The sequence below is a fragment of the Acinonyx jubatus genome, chromosome E2 (genome assembly GCF_027475565.1).
Source record: "Acinonyx jubatus isolate Ajub_Pintada_27869175 chromosome E2, VMU_Ajub_asm_v1.0, whole genome shotgun sequence".
In the NCBI taxonomy this organism is placed as follows: Eukaryota; Metazoa; Chordata; class Mammalia; order Carnivora; family Felidae; genus Acinonyx; species Acinonyx jubatus.
In genome coordinates, this window is record NC_069396.1 from 28,998,927 (window position 1) to 29,019,436 (window position 20,510).

At 50.4% G+C, this 20,510-nt stretch overlaps 1 long non-coding RNA gene across 1 annotated transcript; it reads left to right on the top strand.

Moving 5' to 3' along the window:
- Nucleotides 1–14,472: 14,472 nt before the first annotated feature.
- On the top strand, nucleotides 14,473–19,578 carry LOC128313219 (uncharacterized). Its single transcript, XR_008293591.1, has 5 exons — nucleotides 14,473–14,758; nucleotides 17,068–17,203; nucleotides 17,503–17,618; nucleotides 17,721–17,804; nucleotides 18,844–19,578. It is a non-coding gene; the product is annotated as an uncharacterized LOC128313219 (long non-coding RNA).
- The last annotated feature ends 932 nt before the right edge of the window (nucleotides 19,579–20,510 follow it).

A 20,510-nucleotide genomic window follows, 5' to 3' on the forward strand; every position in this document is an offset into this window, starting at 1 on the left:
AGGGACGCGTTCACTCCCTCGTCCGTTCTCTCGTCCACTCGTTCGACAAACATTTGCGGGGTCTGATTACGTGCTAAGCACTGAGGATACGACCGTGAACGAGAAACGAGAAACACGTAGCCCCAGGTCTGGGGATGGTGGTGATAATGATGGTAACAATGTTCCACTTCCATTAAAGGTGCTCTACCCTTGCCTCGCTCCTTCACTGATGACCTCATTGTGGCTTTGCACCAAGCATGTGAGGCAGGGGCACGTATTAGCCCCTTTTACAGATGGGGAAACGGAGGCACGGAGGTGTTAAGGAATGCTCCGGGGGTACTCGCTTTGAACCGAAGGAGCCAGGTTTTGACTCGGCCCCTCCGGTCCGATGAGGAAGACGGATGCTAAACAATTTGCTTCCAAAAATGAATACGTTCTTACAAACGGGGATGGCTTGTCCAAAAGAGAAAGACAACTCTTTGGAGAGAACGTAAGGCCAGGACCTCTTTGCGTAGGATTTTGGGGACAAAGCTTGAAGGGCGAGTGGGAGTTAGTTCAGCAAAGGGGGTGGGGAGAGGGTAGTTTGTGCTGTTTTATTTCGTTTTTTAATTTAGTTTTTAAAGTTTATTTTTGAGAGAGAGAGAGAGAGAGAATCCCAGGGAGGCTCCACACCATCAGCGCAGAGCCCGGTGTGGGGCTTGAACTCATGAACCGTGAGATCATGACCTGAACTGACACTTAAGTGACTGAGCCAGCCAGGCGCCTCCTGTGTTGTGACTATTGTTGGTTTGTTTGTTTGTTTGTTTTTTTTAAAGACTGCTGAAATCCTTTTTCTCCAGTAGAGTTCCACCCAGCACCCCATATAATGACTTCGGACAGGGACAGAGCCTGCCCGGGTGAGCCCCAAGGCCCCTCCAAGTCTTCTCCTCTCCTGCCCCGCCACCCGCTGTCTCCCGTCCCCGTCCGGCAGGAACCAGAAGCCCCACGGAACCCAGCGTGGCACCCGCCAGCGTGGAGACTCACATTTCAGCCACGGGTGGGTCTGTGCCGGGAACCCCGAACGGTGGCTCTCCGGGTGGAGGTCTGGTGACTGGTCAGTGTCACCTCTCCCCGCCTGAGCCCGGCCCCAGCTGCACCCGGCGGTGCTTTCGCACAGGGGTGGGTAGTGTGAACAGCAAGACAGAGTTTTTAGTGCGGCGGTCGAGCCGCTGCTGCTCCCTGCTCCGTCCTAATCTGGCCCCAGGTGACCCCCCGCATACCCGCTAGGCTGTGTAACTGGCCACCGGTGGACACCCTCTCTTTGCTCCCGTCTCCAAGACTTTGCTTTGACCGTCTGTTCCACCTGGAGAGCCACCCGCCTCCCCCCACGCGCCATCCCCATTCACCTCCGTCTTGCCCACCCTGACACGGCACGCAGGACTCGGCCTGACCCCCTGGCCCTGCCCAAACCACCCCCCGGAAGGCAATGCGGGGGGCAACTCAACTGAGACATACACGGGGAGGGACCCACGGGGGTGGAAGGAGCCCAGAGGCCGAAGGCTCCCATTTGTTGACATGCCTCTCTCCAAGGCCGGCTCTGTGACCCTCGGCGAGTCCCCTCCCCTCTGAGAGCCACACTTTTCCCGGCTCACAGGAGGGCCGACGACTTCGACTCTGCCTTTGCTGGTGGTTCCTGGATACATGCTTGTGGCCTGTTGGGCTCTGTAGGGCAGGGGCCTCGTCTCAAATGCCCACTCCTGTGACCGCTGGACGTGCCCATCATGGCCAAGAGCCCCTTTTCTGGAAGATTCCCTTCCCACCCCCCACCCCCACCCCAGCCAACTTGCTAAAATCAGATGCCTCAACTTCCCCAGGATGACTGCTCTCTGTCCCAAGGCTGGCCTGGCCGTAGGCTGGCTATCAGACTCCTGGAAGCAGCTATGAGGAAAGACGGCCAGAACCCCACCTGTGAATACTGAGTTGACAAGTGGCAAGAGAGGTTCAGGGCCAGAGTCGCCATCAGGAGGGGGTGCGGCACGAGACTAGGAGGGCACTGGTCAGGGGAGAGCCTGAGAGGAAGACCACACGGCCCCTGAAAGAAAGTGAGGGGGCAGGAGAGCAAGGAGGCTTCCCTCCAGACCTGTCCCTGGATGTTCCCACCCTAAGGCCACTCTCGGGTTCTCAGGTCAAGCCCTCTGCCCGGGTTCTGCCACTGCCCACGTCCCCTTCACTCCCTACCGTGTCGCCGCGAAAGGCCCCAGAGGCCAGAAAGGGGCTTGTCTAGGAAATAGCCACAGTTAGCTCTGAACATGGGCTGGGCACCCTTCTATAAGTCCATTCTTGGAACATTCGGTGAGGCAGATACCACATCAGTATCCCCGTTTCACAGGGGAGGAAACTGAGGCACAGAGTGCCATGTGGCTTGCCTCATACGGCAAAAGCCAAAAGAGTGCTGACTCAAGATTCAGACCGGAGTTGTCTCCAGGGAGGCTGAACTTAACCCTTATGTTAACCTATCAGCCAACTGTAATCAGCCAGAGAAAGCAACGAAAAAGAGATAGAGAGGTCGGTTCGTTCGCGAGGGGCTCAAAAATAGTGAACAGCCTGACAAGAAACGGGCAGGAGCCTCATGAAGAAGAATACAAAATTGTTCCAGGACACGAAAGGTTTGATTGATACGTACATAATGTTCCCATATGGAAAGATTTAGTGCTATAAAGTTGTCGATCTTGTCTGTCGTGGTTTAGAAATTTGAAACAACTTAAATCGTGGGGCGCCTGGGTGGCTCAGTGCATTAAGCGTCTCACTTCGGCTCAGGTTATGATCTCACGGTCCCTGGGTTCGAGCCCCGCGTCGGGCTCTGTGCGGACAGCTCGGAGCCTGGAGCCTGCTTCGGATGCTGTGTCTCCCTCTCGCTCTGCCCCTCCCTCACTTGCGCGCTGTCTCTGTCTGTCTCTCTCTCTCAAAAATAAATAAATCTTTAAAAAAATTTAAAACAACTTCAATCACGAGGGTATTTTTTGAGGACCCTGATAATACGATCTTAAGATGCACCTGGAAAACTTACTGGGCAAGAGGAACCAGGAAGTTTCTGACAAAAGGAGCATCACTAAGTGGGAATTTGCTCATTACCAAGTTTGGGGACACGTAACAAAGCCACGGTAAAGCCACAAAACAGCGTGACATGACACTGGCTTTTGAAAAACAGAAAGGCACAATCTCTACAATTAAACATTTGCTACCTAATAAAGCAGGTGTTTCGTGTACGTGAAGAAAGATATATCACTTCTACCCAAATTAATTCCTAGCGGATTCAATATTTCCACGTAGCAAATGAAACTGATGTCCTCTCAAAAAAAAAAAAAAATGCATAACCTGAATTTAATCAAAGGGAAACATCAAACAAGTCTGAAGGAGGGCCCTTCTACGAAACGACTGGCCTGGAATCTTCTAGCTGTCAGCAGCCAAGCAGGCGGAGGGAGGAGGATGAGCTCTCGGAACCGGGGAGAAGGACCCAGGGGTGTGGACGGGGCTTCTGTGGCGTCTGAGACAGAGGGAAGGAGAGATGTTCCAGGAGACGGTGACACCCGCTGAGGGAAATGGACCCTGAAAGAAAGGTTCTGGGAATATGGCCTGTGCCCACCAAGAGGCCCCTCCCCTGTCTCCCTCGGTTTTCGGAACCCTTCTCAAGTGACTGCTGATACATCCCTTCATGCAACAGTGGCTAAGCTCAGAAAAACATATTTGTGAAGAATTTCTAATCGTGTCAGGAGAGACGTGAAGTATCGTGTTAAGACGAAACACTGAAGAGTGCTGACTGTGTGCCAGGTACTATCCTAAGTCCCTTTAGGTGTTTTCCCCACACCCACCCCACGAGGCAGGTACCAATGTCCCTTTTTAAATGGGAGGAAACTGAGGCAGCGAACGACAGGCAGAATGATCCGGCCAAAGTCACATATAAGCAAGGGCTGGGATTTCACTACAGGTAGCTAAACCCCAGAAACCACAGGTGACTGACCTGTACCGCCCCCGTAGGAGCCTATACCATGACCAGGAACAAGACTGAAAGGGTGCTCAGAAGGTAAGATTCCAGGTAGTTGGTTCCTGGATGTATGTGTCCTTTGCTGAACTTTTAGACTCTCCAGCGGTAAGTCAGCATCATTCTTACAGTTGGAAAAAGTCAATGATTAAGGGAAAACATTGTACCCACCTTCCTAGGGCATTCTACGGGAACCGGTTCTTGGCCATTCCCAGGCCATACTCCCCTCCGTCCTCTCTGCAAACCCACACCACAGGGGTTTGTCCTGTCTTGCCGAGGAGTTCGGTGTCGGCTGAGGGGTCGGCGGGTCAGATCCGTCTGTAGGATCCTCAAGGGAGTGTACAAGTTCAGAGAAAGTAAGTAACTTGCTAAAGTTCACGCAGCAGAACAGGGTTTCGAGCCCAGGTCTTCTGACTCCCAGGCAAGGGCTCACATCTCGGCAACTTAGCTGCCTCTCCTTCCTTGAAAACGTTCACCTCCGTGGACCATTCCCAACATCCGGGGCTTCTATGCCTTCCTCTCTGGCATCAGCGCTTGCCTGGCATGCATTCCAGAAAACACTGCGTGCCTCTCTTGGGAGCGCAATAGTCAGGTGAATATCTGCACGCCTGCGATCCAGCTGGTGTAGACAGGAGATCTCCATGCTGGGACTCAGGACCTGTTGGTGTGTCTGACATGGGCTTGCTGTGTGACCGTGACCATGAGCGAGCCACTTCACCCTGAACCTCGAAGTCCTCATGCACACAATGGGAAGTGACAAATCCTCCAAGGGTTCTCTTGGCTCTAAAGCCCTCTCAGTGAATAGTACTTCCTTCCTTCCCTGAGGCGCTGAAAGGGCCTACTTCGTTCACAGAGGTGGGAGCATCTTGAAAATTCAAGAATCACACCGTGGCTAAGAGTACTGGCTTTGGAGGCCAACGATTCAAGGGTTGAAATCCCAGCCCCTACTTGTTGGACTTGGGGAAACTTTCTTAAGCTTTCTTCATCCTAGTTTCCTCATATGTCAAAAGGGTATAGTGAAAGCACCTCACTCGTTCTGTTGTGTATATTAAACAATTATTAATTAAAACAACGTCTGGCACCAAGAAGTGCTTAATAAATATTAGCTCTGTGCCAGGAGCCACTGTTATTATAATAGCCTCTGTTCTTGAAGGATTTCCAGACTCGTGGGGAGACAAGAAGTGCTCTGAAGTACAGTCCGGGGACAATAAGATTGTATGGTATTCAACCTGAATTCGAGAGTGTAGTGCAGGCTGTCAGAGCTACAGGAAGCCGAGAAGTGCCCTAGAAGGGTTAGAGAGGCTTCTTTAAGGAGGACGTCGATGGGGCGGATTTGTTGGGAAAGAGTGGGTTCCAATGACAGGGTGTTGGGGAGAGCCCCGTTTCGGGTGAGAGAGGGCACAGACCAGGCATAGCTTCTCTGGGTCATTCAGATCTTTCATAATTTTTCCTTTGATGTGTTACACTCTGTTCAGGACGAATGTTCAGGACGAACATCTCAGGTTGAGATGTTCAAGATGAATAAGGCAGTTCAGCGTCATAGCTTAGACCGTGGGCAGTGAATCAGACATGGTTGGCTAAGAGTCCCAGTGCTGTCACTGGCAAGCTGTGTGATCTTGGTGAAGCTATGTAATCTCTCCGAGATTCACTTTTCCATTCTGTAAAATGGGGATAATCACGGCATTTCGTGATGGGGCCATTGTGAAGATGAAATGAACTGCCTCAAAAAGAAGTTGGTCCCTGCTAAGTGCTGTCCTTAGTATATATATATCTTTTTTTTTAATGTTTATTTATTTTTGGCAGAGAGGGAGAGAGCACGAGCGGGGGTGTGGCAGAGACAGAGGGAGACACAGAATCCGAAGCAGGCTCTGGGCTCCGAGCTGTCAGCACAGAGCCCGACGCGGGGCTCGAACTCACGGACCGCGAGATCCTGACCTGAGCCAAAGTTGGACGCTCAACCGACTGAGCCACCCAGGCGCCCCAGTATATATATCTTTAGTGCTGGAAAGTTGTGGGTAACATGGTCTGTGCGAGAAATACAGCTTCTGCCTGGGAATTGTGCATAAGCCAAAGGAAAAATGATCTATGCTGCATCCAGATTTCCCAACCTGTGGGATGTCCCTACACGTGAACAAAATGGATCCCAGAACAGTGCTACTCAAAGTGCGGTCCATGCTCCCACACCAGCTGATAAACTCTTTGTAAGAGATCTGTGATGAGACAGCTATACAGGTTGAGAGCAAAAGTTTTGAAATTCTCATAGCAATTTTACTTTGCTCTGACATCCAAATGCATGCTTGATAGACTTGTCTCATTGATCAGGGCGTAGATCAGTTCCATTACTGTTGAATTTGCATGATAAATTGCATGTGGTTCCAGCTGCATACCAGTTATGTGTCAATCCATGATGGATTGAAATTATTTAAAAATGGTCCTTTGCAACAGAGAGTTTGCAAAACACTGTTTTATAGGCAGGAAGAGAACTTTAATTTTGAGTGGGCAAATGTATCAGTCAGGGTCCACTAGGAAAACTAAAAATGCCCTACATAGTTCAAATATAGAGAATTTAAAATTTTTTAAGGTTTATTTATTTTTGAGAGAGAGAGAGAGCAGGGAGGGGCAGAGAGAGAGGGAGACAGAAGATCCAAAGTGGGTTCCGTGCTGACAGCAGAGAGCCCAAGGCAGGGCTCAAACTCACAAACTGTGAGATAGGACCTAAGCCGAAGTTGGACGCTCAACCGACTGAGCCACCCAGGTGCTCCAAACATGGATAATTTAATAGAGGGGATTGATCACACAGACAATGGAAGATCTGAGAAGCCAAACAAGGGATGATGATACAACCCAGACCTTGGCTACATCAGGAAGCTGCTACCACTCCTGGAGCTAAAGAGAAAACGGGGTCATGTGTTGCAACCAAAAACAAGATTCAGGTTGTCCAGAAGGAGCAAGACCCATGGCTGGGTTTCCCACCGGGAATCAGAGCCGTGGAAGACACCGAGACACTGCCATAGATACCACAGGAGAAACTGGAGAGAAAGAGATATACCCTGGCTTTCTTCCTCCTTCCATCCCCCTTCATTCTGCCAGAGCCTTCCATTGGTTGAACCCAGAAACCATTTTGCGAGGGAGCTTGGCAACACAGAGAAGTGAATAGATCTGAGGGCAAATAAGCCAATGACTGTTAGGGAGTAAGAAACTGGCCAGACAGACATGACGTCCAGTTGATTCCTTCTGACCATGCTGGTGGTGGTTGTGGATTAGGACTCCTCACCAGCCCTCTGTCCCTGGGCATTGAGAAGATCAAGTAAGATGATGCTCACTCGGGACTCCTGGAGTTTGGAGGGGTGGGGCGGGGGGGGGGGGGGGGATGGAATTTCCGTACCACCAGCCCCAAGGGCAGGATTAAGAAGCACGATGAAAATCCGTTTCTCTAGATTATTTCGCCTCCAACCTCCCTCTTGTAACTCCTAGTGGGGGGCGGGGGAGAACCCATGAAGGCTGTGATGTCTTCCGCTTTTTAAATGGAGCTGTTAGAGCCAAAAGATGTGTGCATTGTGGAGATTTAGGAGAACTTCTTAGAAGACGGAGAAAGAATTCTAAGAAAAAGTTAAAACAAAGCAAAAAGCAAGAGGTTGGGAGAGCAGAACACTTGTAAAAAGAACCTGCCAGGCTGGGATGCGGGGAGAAAATTGATATTAATGAAACATCATGAGCGAATTAAGACAGCCAAAGTGATCTCAGATGTCTGTGGGGACTGCTCCTCTCACTGGCTTTTGGCAGAAGTTAACATGTAAAACTTCCTCATAAACAAAAGTATTTTAAGAATTTCAACTCGGAGACATTCCTGGCTAGCATCGCTCGTGCAGTTGGGAATACCTTTGATTAATTCCGGCTGGTAATTAGGCTGGAGACTGTTTTGTGCCAAGAGCTCCCAAGAGCTGCATGAAGGGCGAGGAGGGAAGTCAGGGCACCAGGGGAGAGAGCCCTCACCTCCTGCCTTCCTGCCCTGCGGTGAGCTGGATGGTTGAGACCAGTAAACCCCCAGACTGGCTCAGGTCATCTGTAAGACTGTCCCCGAAATCACCCTGGGTGTGACTACAGAAGACACCAACTGGGGCGTCTCTTCCGGGCTCCTTTCTCTGAGACCTGCCTCTCTCTTCTCTCTCCCCTTCAGCCATATTTGAGTCACAAGAGCCCAGCCCTGGGTGCAGCTGATTGGACCAGGGGTGGTCACCTGACCAACGCTGGGCCAATCAGATTGTTTCCGCCCAGCATTTGGACGGGGCGTTTGCCGCTGCTGGTGAGTCTCTGTGTGTTACTTAGACTGCGGAAGCGTGAGCTCAGCGTGTGCCGGTTGGCCGCCTTGTACAGAGAAGCCAGTTTGCAGACAAAGAAAAGGAGGAAGATGCAGAGGAAAGAAATGATTCAAGGCCATGGAGCTGGAGAGAGAGCTTGGTCATGGGGCCCTGGCTCCTGTCCTCCGTGAGCCACTGTTCCACGGCCTCTCTTCGGGTGTTGAGAGCCGCGTCCCCAAACAGTCGACCTTTTTATCACAACATTTTATTTTTTGTGCAACTTTGGGTGTCTGCTCTTTGCCCCCGAGACACCAGCTGTGTGAGAAAGTGTCATGGCCTAAAATGGCCTCAGTGCCTGCAGGCAAAGCTAGGCAATAATACCTTCTTAGTATTCAGTTTAGGAAATATCTATGTAATGCCTCTTAATTCTCTCTCCCATATGGGGGTGGCAATAAAGAGAGAAGTGGGTGAAGACGCTGTGTGATCTGGTGACTCCCTTAAAGCTTCCCTGACTCCAAACAGCCCCTGCCCGCCTGCCTCATGTCCCGCCATGAGAATCCTTACACTCCGTGCAGATCAACCCAGGATGCTACACGGTGAAGGGTAAAGCCCATTGTACAGGTGACATGGCCAAGACTCAGAACTTAAATGACTCCTCCTTACAGCCTCTGGCAAAGTTCTGGGCACCAGGTGTGTAAGACCAACTTCTGCCTGTGACCCAGCCGTGTCCTCCGAGGAATCCTGAAGCTATCTTGGGGAAATGACTCTCAGTGATTCACAATATTGGCTGCAACTTAGAATTACTTGGATGCTTGGGCCATATTCCAGACCAACTGAAACATAGGCTCTGGGTTTGGGACTTGGGCATCATTATTTTTCAAAAGTTCCCAAGATTCTAAGATTCAGTCAGGGTTGCAGAGCTACTGAGCCGGGGCCAGTTACTTTTTGGAAAAAAGGACAGATTAATTGAACTACGAAGCTGGATCTTCATTTGTTGAAGCCCCCAAGTGCCTTACCTAGCATGGGTGGGGGAGAGAGAGGGAGGAAAGGGGTTGACTGGGACAGAATGGAGTTCAGAGGTTGCTTTGTGCCCCCTCACTGAGGTCAAACCAGCTTGGATTGCCTGAAGTTCGCCGGTCATGATACGTCATTAATTTGGACGCGAGGTGAGAATTTCCAAATGTTCTCAAGCCGGGAGGAGATGACTTTGTTCAATGGAGGAAAGATGGAAGTAAGACAGCGGCCCTTCGGCCTGCTGAAGGAACCGGCCCTATAGACACGCACACACAGCGACGGCTTTGCTAATCGTACATCGGGTTTTAGTTAGTCATTAAAGTAGGTCCTTGGGGACCACTAGTTGCCAAACACTATTCCCGGCATATGGTAGAGACTCAATAAATATTTGTTGAATGGATGAATCAATGAACATATTGTCACTGTAGAAGTCACCACATGCTCTTGGGATTATAGAAGGTTTGGAAAGAAATGTAATATTTTGAGGTCCAAACAAAACTGAGTTGACCTGCCTCCATCTGGAACCTGGGGAGGGGGGAATCAGAGGCCAGAAATTCCAGATTTGGGGCCGGGTGATTTCCGCTGGTTTGGCTTTCAAGGTTCCCAAGCTCCACACTGTTCCCTCTGCATACTCCAAGGCTGGCTCCAGCCTGGCTCAACCTTGACCAATAATCGAGGGGAGGCTGGTAAGGCGTGTGTCCCTCACCGACTCCTCCTCTGGGCGTCACCCCGTGTGAGGAGACGCTTCGGGAGCGCGGGGCATCTCAGACTTGCCAGCCAAAACACCGGCGAGGGCAGAGAAGCATGACCTCACTCTCTCCGTGATTTAGGGGCACTCCCCAAAGCAAACAATGGCAGCAGGGCTGCTGGGGACTCAACTAGATTGTGTCTCCCCCACATTCCTCTGTGGAAGCCCGAACCTCCGATGTGACTGTGTTCAGGGCCTCTAAGGATGTAAAGTTAACTGAGGTCGTAGGACAGTGCCCTGATCTTTTTAGGATTCGTGTCCTCGGAAAAAGAGGCACAGAGAGTTGTCTCACACTCAGAGGAAAGGCTGTGTAAGGACAAAGCTAAAAGGACCAGGCTGTCTCTAAAGTTTCTTAAACTTGTTTTTTAATTAACTGATTTATTTTGAGAGAGAGAGAGAGAGAGAGCAGGGGAGGGGCAGAGAGAGAGGGAAATGTGGAGCCTGACGTGGGGCTCAAACGCACCAACTGGGAGATCATGACTTGAGCCAAAACCAAGAGTCAGGCACTCAACTCACTGAGCCACCCAGGCCCCTCTCTTGAACTACTCTTTTTTAAAAGCAGGCTTCACGCCCAACACAGGGCTTGAACTCACGACCCTGAGATCAAGACCTGAGAAAAAGTTTGGACCCTCAACCAACGGAGCCACCCGGGTGCCCCGAAGTTTCTTGAACTAGTTTTACAAAATTGATTCTGGTGTAATTCACTTGACCATAAAGTCTTTGCCCTGACATTTAAAACAGTTGTAATTTAAAACAACATTTTTCCTGAAGTTTCGCCCCATCTCATCTGCCGTTATCTTTTCAGGTGCGCGTGCCCACTCTGCAAAGTAGACCACGAGCGCTGAGCGGGGCTGAGGCCAGAACAGGGAGGGTGCCGTGCCCCAGGCTGGGAAAAGTGTTTGCCTGAACTGGGGGTGATTGCCCCCAAGAGGACGGGGCAAGTGGACAGGCATGACAGCCGCCTTCAGCTGCCGGAAGAGGAAATGGAGACGTGAATCAAACCAAGACCTTCCATCTTGAGAAACACCGAGTCTCCTTTCAATAAATATAAAAACCTCGACTGTCCTGGGGGTTCTGGTGCCTCTCCCTTGAGCCGGCACACGTGTGAGTCTGTCCCCTGGGTATCCTATCAGCCAAGGCTTCATCGTACTCTTATTCGTCTTCTGGGAAAATAGGATTTATTTTTTGGTTTTCCTTTTTAACAATTATAACTTCAATTGGGTGTTTTCAAACCATTTACGCCCCTGGCACCCTCTCTACTCTGGAGGTTCTGATAGCCTCACCCAGCCTGCTTCTTGACCTCCTCACTGAGTTTTATTGTTGTAAGGATGCAGCTCCACAAAGCAGAATTCAGCCAATGGGGTGGGTTTCAGCATAGAAGAGACGACATCCTAAAAGTTAGAGCCATCCTTGGGGCGCCTGGCTGGCTCGGTCGGTTAAGCGTCCAACTCGTGATGTCGGCTCGGGTCATAACCTCACGGTTCGTGTCAAGGCGGAGCCTGCTTGGGATTCTGCTTGTCTCCTCTCCCTGCCCCTCCCCTGCTCACACGTGTGCTCTCTCTCTCTCAAAATAAATAAGCTTTAAAAAAAAAAAAAGTTGAAAAAAATAATAAATGAGCCATCCAGCCATGGAATGAATTGATGTGGAAGATAGTGAGCCCTCTGTGGCTGGGGGTGTGTAAGGAGAGGCCAAATAACTACTTGTGACCAGAGTGACATTTGAATGCTCTGATTTCCAATTTTGATTTGGAGCTTCAAGAACAGAGACATATGGCACAGAAACCCCAGGTCTCTGGTGGAACAGCCATGCCTGGTAGATGAGACATTTCAGTATTTTATTTTATTTTATTTTATTTTATTTTATTTTATTTATTTTATTATTTTATTTTATTTTATTTATTTTATTTTATTTTATTTTATTTTATTTTATTTATTTTATTATTTTATTTTATTTTATTTATTTTATTTTATTTTATTTTATTTTATTTATTTTATTTATTTTATTTTATTATTTTATCTTATTTTATTTATTTTATCTATTTTATTTTATTATTTTATTTTATTTTATTTTATTATTTTATTTTATTTATTTTATTTTATTTTATTTATTTTATTTATTTTATTATTTTATTTTATTTTATTTTATTTATTTTATTTTTTATTTTATTTATTTTATTTTATTTTTTTATTTTATTTATTTTATTATTTTATTTTATTTATTATTTTATTTTATTTTATTTTATTTTATTTTATTTTATTTTATGAGAGTGAGAGAGAGAGAGAGAAAGGGAGACCAAGCAGGGGAGGGGCAGAGAGACACAGAATCCGCAACAGACTCCAGGCTCTGAGCCATCAGTACAGAGCCTGGCATCGGGCTCGAACTCACAAGCCGTGAGATCACGACCTGAGCTGAAGTCGGATGCTTAACCGACCGAGCCACCCAGGCACCCAACATTTCAGTGTTTTAAAGACGTTTTCCATACTTTAAAAGAGGACCCACTCACCTCCAATTTCTTGACATCGCTAATTCTTTCCCCCACCCGATTTGGGGAACTGAACCCAATTTTGCCTGAGCAATGGAGAGCCTCTGGGGCAGAGGCAAAGGGGTGTGGGGTTGCCAAAGGTGCAGGTGGAGAAGGTGACAGTGCTCTACCCGGGTAACATGTGAAAAGGCCACAGGGAGTTCTCTTTGTCACTCTGGCCTTTCTAGGCCATTCATTACACGCCCGGAGGTCTCAGTGCCCTGGCGGGAAATGAGAGACTAGCCGGCTGTCATCCCCACCTTATACATCCTGAAAGGTGCTGGTTCACCCATCCAGCCTCACTCTCCTGCTCTAGGCCTGAGGTGGCCCACAGGCTAATCTCAACGCATTTGGGTTGACCAGGAGGCTATTGCTATTTTTATCTTGTGATCCTTCCCCTACCAAACAATGCAGGAGATTTCACGTAAGAAATGCAGATCTCCAGGGTCTCTGTCAAACTCTGGTCTGGGAGGCTGAGCTTGCCTCCCGCCAGGGCCCCGTCCACCTCCCTTTGTCACCAGCTCTCCCTTTGTCTTAGTTCGGCTTCCCCCCAAAGCAGGTCCTGACACCAGGATGGGAGAGCCAGTAGTTTACTGGGGAAGTGAGCCTGGGACGCGTGTGGGTGGGGATGTGGGATGCGGGGGGCTGGGGGCAGGGGGGGAAGAAAGCCGACCAAGTTACTACTGTGCGCAGCTAGAGTTTAATCCTGCCGCGGTCCCTGTGAGAGTCAGCGCAGGGCATGCCTCAGTTTCCCTCCTGCGAGGAGAGGAAGGAGGGTGTTTGTACAGTGTCGGGTGCAGGCTGCTGGAGCGTGGAGAGATCCAGGGCCCAGAGAAAGCCCTGAGGCAAAGAGAGGCTGATCGTAGCAGCAGGAAGGGTGGGGGTGCACCAACAGGGTGAGGCCTGCCCCAGGGGCGGGGCGCGAGGGACTTCCGCTATGCCTTTGTGACATGTCCGGCTTCGCCACCTCTGTTCTAACCCTTTTGGTCCAGCCCTGACCCAAGAGGAGATCGCCTGTCATCCTAGTCCTTGTCCGACTCGATCGCTTTTCTGTGCTGTGTTAGCATGACAGCATATGTGTGGGCTTGAGGGGCCGTGGACTGAGGCAAGGCGCCCACTGTCCCACGGAAGGAACAGCGCCTGCCTTGTATCGCCTTGTTCTCTCTCCCAAAACCCGCTTGTGACCAACCTTCTCGAGGGGGCTGACGACAGGGCCCGAGCCCCGGGTCCTCTCTTTCCTCCTTGCTATCCGGCCAGTCTGGCTCCTTCCTCCCAGAACATTTCGATCCTTCAAGTTCTCCGCTCCTTTGTTCGATGTAACATTAACCAGCTACCCGGTTTCCGTGGTGAGGTGCGGGGGGATTAATTGGAGGGAAGAGATGAACGATCCTCTTCTAGGTCCAATCTCCAGATCTGGGTAATTAAAAATGATGCCTCGTTAAGTATTTCCACCTTGGCTGGCATCCCCTCGCTGACCAGAGGGAGAACAGCAGGGACCAATGGACCCCGATGGACCCCGATCTGTGCTCACGGCCACAACACTTCCTGGAGCGGAAGGGGCTGGTGATGCGTATGAATGAGAGGCGCAGGTTCTCTGCCAGGCCTTTTATTCTGAGAATCTGTCTTGTAAACCCCGCGCCCACAGCTATTGTTTAAAAGAACCCGTTGACCATCTCTCTTCCAAAAGATCTCTGGGCTGGGGCTTTTAAGCTTTGAGAACCATGCCCCCAGCCCCCCAGGGATTCATTTTGCCAGAAAGTGCCGGCCAAGGGCTTTTATTCCGCAACCTCCCCCCCCCCGCCCCCCCACCAAGTCTTTGCCCATCAGGACCTGGGGTCAGACCTGGGAACTTTTTCTGACCCTTTCTCGTCTTGTTCCCCTTTGTCAGATGCTGTAAACTGAGAGTGGGGGAAGCTAGCCCACTGGATGTAGCCAAGGGTTCCTGCCTTCTTGAGTGTAGCTACACTGAGCTGTGACGGGCACCGGGGACAGGGAAGTACACAAAGACCCGAAGCCAAGCGTGCGGGCCTCGAGACTTTCGGCTCAGGGCACAAGTCTCCACTGTTTGCCAGCGGGGTGTTGTTGGGCAAGTCATTTCATTTCTCTTCTCTCTGTCCCAGTTTCCTGGTCTATAAAATGGAAACAACGATAGTGCCCGCTTCGTGGAGCTCTTACAACGGTAAGACACGCAGGAAAATCCCCTTGCCTGGCACACAGTAAGAGTTTGGCAAATGAGAGCTGTTTCTACCTTTTGTCACCATCGTCGGCATCACCACCATCATCACCGTTACGGTCATTGTCGTCTGGGCTTCCGGAAATACCAACACTGAGCAGCGGGCTTTCATAAGGACGGGGGCCCGTGCATCGAGAAGGAGCAAAGGTAGCTTCCTAAATAATGAAGTTTTGGGGGCGCCTGGGTGGCTCAGTCGGTTAAGCGGCCGACTTCGGCTCAGGTCACGATCTTATGGTTTGTGAGTTCGAGCCCCGTGTCGCGCTCTGTGCTGACAGCTCAGAGCCCGGGGCCTGCTTCAGATTCTGTGTCTCCCTCTCTCTCTGACCCTCCCCTGTTCATGCTCTGTCTCTCTCTGTCTCAAAAATAAATAAATGTTAACAAAAAATTAAAAAAAAAATAATGAAGTTTTGGAGGGGCGCCTGGGTGACCCAGTCAGTCGAGCCTCTGACTCCTGCCTTCGGCTCCGGTCATAATGATCCCAGGATCATGGGATCGAACCCAGCATCGGGCTCCGTGCTGAGCGTGGATCCTGCTTAAAATTCTCTCTCTCTCTCTCTCTCTCTCTCTCTCTCCTTCTGTTCATCCCCCCTCTTCACACACACTCTCTCTAAAATTAAATAAATAATATAATAATCATAATACTGAAGATTTGGAGATGGGCCTTGAAGAATGGGCAGAAGCTGGACGAGTGGCAACGTCGTGGGGGCCGATGGCAGGTCAGGGGAGAGAGTGGGTGGAGGGGGCCCAAGTGAGGTGTGGAAGGAAAGATCGCACACGTGTTTAGGGTTACCAAGTCACGACTTGGCAGCACGGGGCATGAGAGACGCAGAGATGGGAGACAGAAGAGGTGAGAAGAGAGAGAGGAGGTGGGCTGGGCCTGGCCGGAATGGCAGGCTCAAGGGTAGGGGTGCCACGTGCGGTTTTAAGCCAGGGGACCTCTTTGATCAGAGCAGGGAGCGTGAGCGCTCAGGAAGGGGCAAGCCGGCGTTCTGGGAGAGGCCAGCCTTGTCGGATCACGGAATTCTCCTCGGGTCTTAACAAAATGGCCAACATGACCACGTGCCTGGATGTTCCATTTGTCAAATTACACCCTTGGCTTCAACAGCCACGCCGAGGCCCGGTGCGAGGTGCCCGGCGCGGGAGAGGTAGGACATTTTATTGGACGCTATTGAATTTGTCCAGACCCCTGCAATTCCCCAGGAAGGGGCCACGGGCACGGGGTTAATTTACCCTCCGACCCGAAGCCGCAAAGTTGATAATCAGCTGCCACGGTCTACGGGAGAGACGAACCCCATTGTGGAGCTGTTCAATAAATCTGCTATTAGCAGGGAAAGTGCTTACATGCACTTAAAAAAAATTAAACAACAAAATAAGAGCCGTTGATTGACAAGGCATCAATAAAGCCGTGCCCGTGCCCTGCTGACCTCCCCCCACCCCCCAGCTGCCAATCCGTGTTTATTAGAAACCTGCTCTATAAATAGCTTGTGGCACAGAAAACAGTGAGCCGCTTCTCAAATGTGTCATTGTGAAATGCTAACTATTTAATACTTGGCTCTTGGTTTGCTCTAGCTGATATGTGGGGCATCGGGAATAAAGGGTTATTGTCAGGAGGTGGCTAATACTTTTTGACCCTCCACCTCGGAAGCGAAATTTCCAGTTCCCCGCTCCCGCTCCTTTCTTCCCTTTGTGCCGACCGCCTGAACGCCAATTTGCTTTCAGGGTAGCAGTGTGCTTTGCTCGAAGAAAAAAAAAATGGCTTTCCCATACTTCTCTGAAACCAGGGTTGGCCACACAGTTCTGGGCAATGAGACACCGCTGAGGGTTTCTGGGAAAAAATTTTTGCTGATCCGATATATGCACCACCTCTTTCCCTTTCTTCCGTCCATTTTCCTCTCGCCTGGAATGTGGCTGTGAGTCTGGAGGTACAGCAGCCATATTGTGGCTATGAGGTTACAAGCTTGAGGATGAAGGTCATGGCGATATGGATGGTTGGAGCAAAAAGAGGGATAGGGTTAGAGTCCCCAGTGTTGCTGTTGAGCCACTTACCGTTTCAGGCTGTCTATTCATGGGCATTTTGGTGTGTGATAAAAATAAATTCTTACCTGTTTAAGCCACTGTAGAAGGATTTTTTGCTAATTGTAGCTGAACACATCCCTGACTGCCAGCCACAGTTTTAGTGAGCTTACATACATTAATTCATTTACCCCTTGCTACAATCCTCTTAAGTAGGAAACATTATCGTTCCCATTTTGCAGATGAGGAAACAGAGGCCCTAGAAGAACTGTGAAGGGGAAAAATCAGGACTGGACCACTGGAATGCTGTGCTCCCGACTCCTCATCGGGGCTCTCTCTGTCCTTCGGCTCAGAGAGGAGGCATCGCCCCACGACAAGGTCAGGGGAGAATCTGTTCTAGGGTTCCCAGTGTTTCTCCTCTCGCCCTCGGGATGTAAGAAGTTAGTAGTAATGCTTGACCAAAACAAACCACAACAAAGCGAAACATCCTAGTCTCAGAGCACGAATCGTGCAAAACGGGGAGGAAAGATTGATTACAAGATGTCGGACCTCTGCTCCAATCGATAGTCTGTCAGCTTAAGAAATGAAGGCACTCCAGGAGCCCTCGTCCACGTGAGGCAGAGCATACAGCAGGAAGGAAGTTCAAGCCTCATTCTTTATCTATCCCTCTTCCACAGGTAGGGTTTCCTCCGCTGGAGACACAGCACATTCTGACTCACCTAGAGAATCATGGCATCTCGAGGCTACAAGAGACTTTACGGGGGTCATCTGACCCGCTGCCAATTTGAAAATGGTAATAACAGTAGTGAGATTAGTTGACCGACAATAAACACTTCCTATGTAACGGGCAACCCTGCTGATCACGTTACGTACTTCTTTCTCTCAACCATTTTAGGAGTTTGGTACGGCAGATGTCTCCAACTTCAGACGAGAAACTGAGGTACGGAGAGTTTAAGCAACGTGCTCACAAGTTATTTAGGTGAGTAACTTAGAAAAGTGAATGGAGGGGCGCCTGGGTGGCTCAGTCTATTGAGCGTCAGACTTCGGCCAGGTCATGATCTCACAGTTCGTGAGTTCGAGCCCCGCATCGGGCTCTGTGCTGACGGCTCGGAACCTGGAGCCTGCTTCTGATTCCCGGTCTCCCTCGCGCTCTGCCCCTCCCCCCCACACGCTCTGTCTCTCTCTGCCTCTCGAAAATAAAGAAAACTAATAAAAATTTTTTCTTTGCAATTCGTGGGTTCGAGCCCCGCATTGGGCTCTGTGCTGACGGCTTGGAGCCTCGAGCCTGCTTCAGATTCTGTGTCTCCCTCTCTCTCGGCCCCTCCCCTGCTCATGCTCGCTCTCCCGCTTGCTCTCTCTCTCTCTCTCTCTCTCTCAAAAATAAATAAACATTCAAAAAATTAATATAAATAAATAAAATTTGAAAAAAAGTAAGTGTACTTGTCAGGGTAGCATCAGGTCTATAACAAATAATCCCCCAAATATTAGTGCTTCACACAGTAGAAATTTACCTGCAGACCCCTCCACCCTCCAATGCTGGTGTTTCTGGTCACAGGGTGGTGTCCTCTATCTACATGGTGCTTTGGGGACCCAGGCTCCTTCCGTCTTGGAGCTCTGTTATCCCCGAGGGCCCCCTCTCTGTCCACCATAGCCATCCAGAGGGAGAGCACAGAGAACTCACTTCCTTGGAATCTTGGCCCACAGGGAACAATATCCCACTGGTGAGAAGTAGGGATGTACCACATCCAGATGGAAAGCAAAGGCAGGCCCTTCTCGGGGACACTTCCGCAGTGTGGAATGAAAGGGAGGACTTCGGGTGACAACTAGCCACCTGTCATGGTAAATGGGGGGAGGGGAGGGGCCAGAAGGCAGCGCAATTTCATCCGTCTCCTCTCACCGGTTAGCAAGGAAGAGGGAGAGGAAATGGCTATTGAGTAACCAGCCGCTTGAGTCAATCACGTACTCGCTTATTCAGAATCTATTCCACACACGCTGACTGAGCACCTGCTCTGTGCCAGGCGCTGCGCTAGCTTTGAGGAGGGACGTCGTTTCTGTTGTTCGAGGCCACCCTGCTTCCCACCCAACACCGCGCTAAAGCTGCCCTCACCAGAGTTACCAGGAACCTCAATGTGGATCAGCCCCAGAGACACCTTCCAGGGACCTTCCTAGACCTCACGGCCCATTAGATGCCTTTGCCAAGTCAAGATCATCTCCCTTCTTTGGGATGGCTGGGAAAGAACCCCAGGGCCCCAGGATCAGACGTGGAGACGTGGAGGGGCTTACCGCCAGCCACCCCTCTGCTTGGCTCCCTGGAGGGGAGTGGGGAGGGCCCCTTCCCCTCATCTCTGATGATTGAACCAAGTTCATGTTCAGAATGTATATAAAGTTATTTGGGCCAAATTTCCATGTTAACTGTTCAGAGCAGAAATGCTCAGTGTCAGTTAAATTTGGTTAGATTACAAGACAACACAGTCAAGATCAAGAACATGTGGCCTGATTTGATTTAACCCAGAGAAGAAATGCCTTTTTCCTTCTGCTCAGCTATAACATTATACATATAAAGATACATACGTGCTTGCTCTCTGCCAGAAATGTCAACTGCTTTTGATCTCTCCCTTTAGATATTAAAGTTTCCCCTGCTCACCCCTCTGGTTGGCGGGCCCCTTAAGGGCTTTCAAACCAGTAAACAAGCCTGGAGCTGTTGAGAGGGCGGAAGCTGTTTGCCTTTTGAGCTGGAGCCCCGTAGCCCAAAGGTCGTGTTTAATCAGCCTCAAGGTTTTGGTTAACACTGACTTGGAGTTTAAAATAGCATTTCAATAACCTCGGCCTCCTCCCGCTCCCCCATCAGCCAGGGGAGGAGGGAGACAGGGGCCCATGGCTTTCGAAGGGTTTGTGTGTTTGTTGTTAAGGTTCTGAAGCGAACGAGCCGCGCTTGGCTGGTGCCCGTGATGGAGAGCTGCCCTCCTGGGCCACCTCGGGCAGGGCCCTGGCCAGGACCAGGTCCTGAGTGCTCCCCAGTAAGGGGACTTGCTGTAGCAGAGTGCCGGCTGTGGTTTGCATTTCCTTCTTCTCTTCTGCTTGGACTCTAAAGGTAGGTCATGCTCTTTAGAAGAGAGCATGCCCCCCCCCCCCCCCCGCCCCGCCGGTGTAAGTTCTCAATTACGCCCTCAAAACTGGGTGAAGGGGGAGAGTAGAAGCATCACAGCCTCCCCCACAAGCTGCTTATGAAACTCACCCAACGCCGGAGATGGCATAAAGCCCTCGCTGCTCTCCCTGCCCTGGGAAGGGAAATCGACAAGCCTCCTGGGATGGGGGTCAGGCTGCTTTTGCTCCCTCTGCTTTTCGTCCCTTTTCCCCTCTACCCCTTCCTTCTGTGGCATCCTGGTCCTGCCATGCTGGCATCTGCCCTGGGAACCTGGCGGTAGACAAGCTCCCATCTAACACAGATGGCTTTGCCTCCTCTTTAACAGAGCCTGCCTATGAAAGCGTTCTTTCAATGCGTCACTATACTTAGAAATAGCCTCCCGGGGCACCCAGGTGGCTCAGTCGGTTAAGCGTCCGACGTCGGCTCAGGTCACGATCTCGCAGTCTGTGAGTTCGAGCCCCGCGTCGGGCTCTGGGCTGATGGCTCAGAGCCTGGAACCTGCTTCCGATTCTGTGTCTCCCTCTCTCTCTGCCCCTCCAT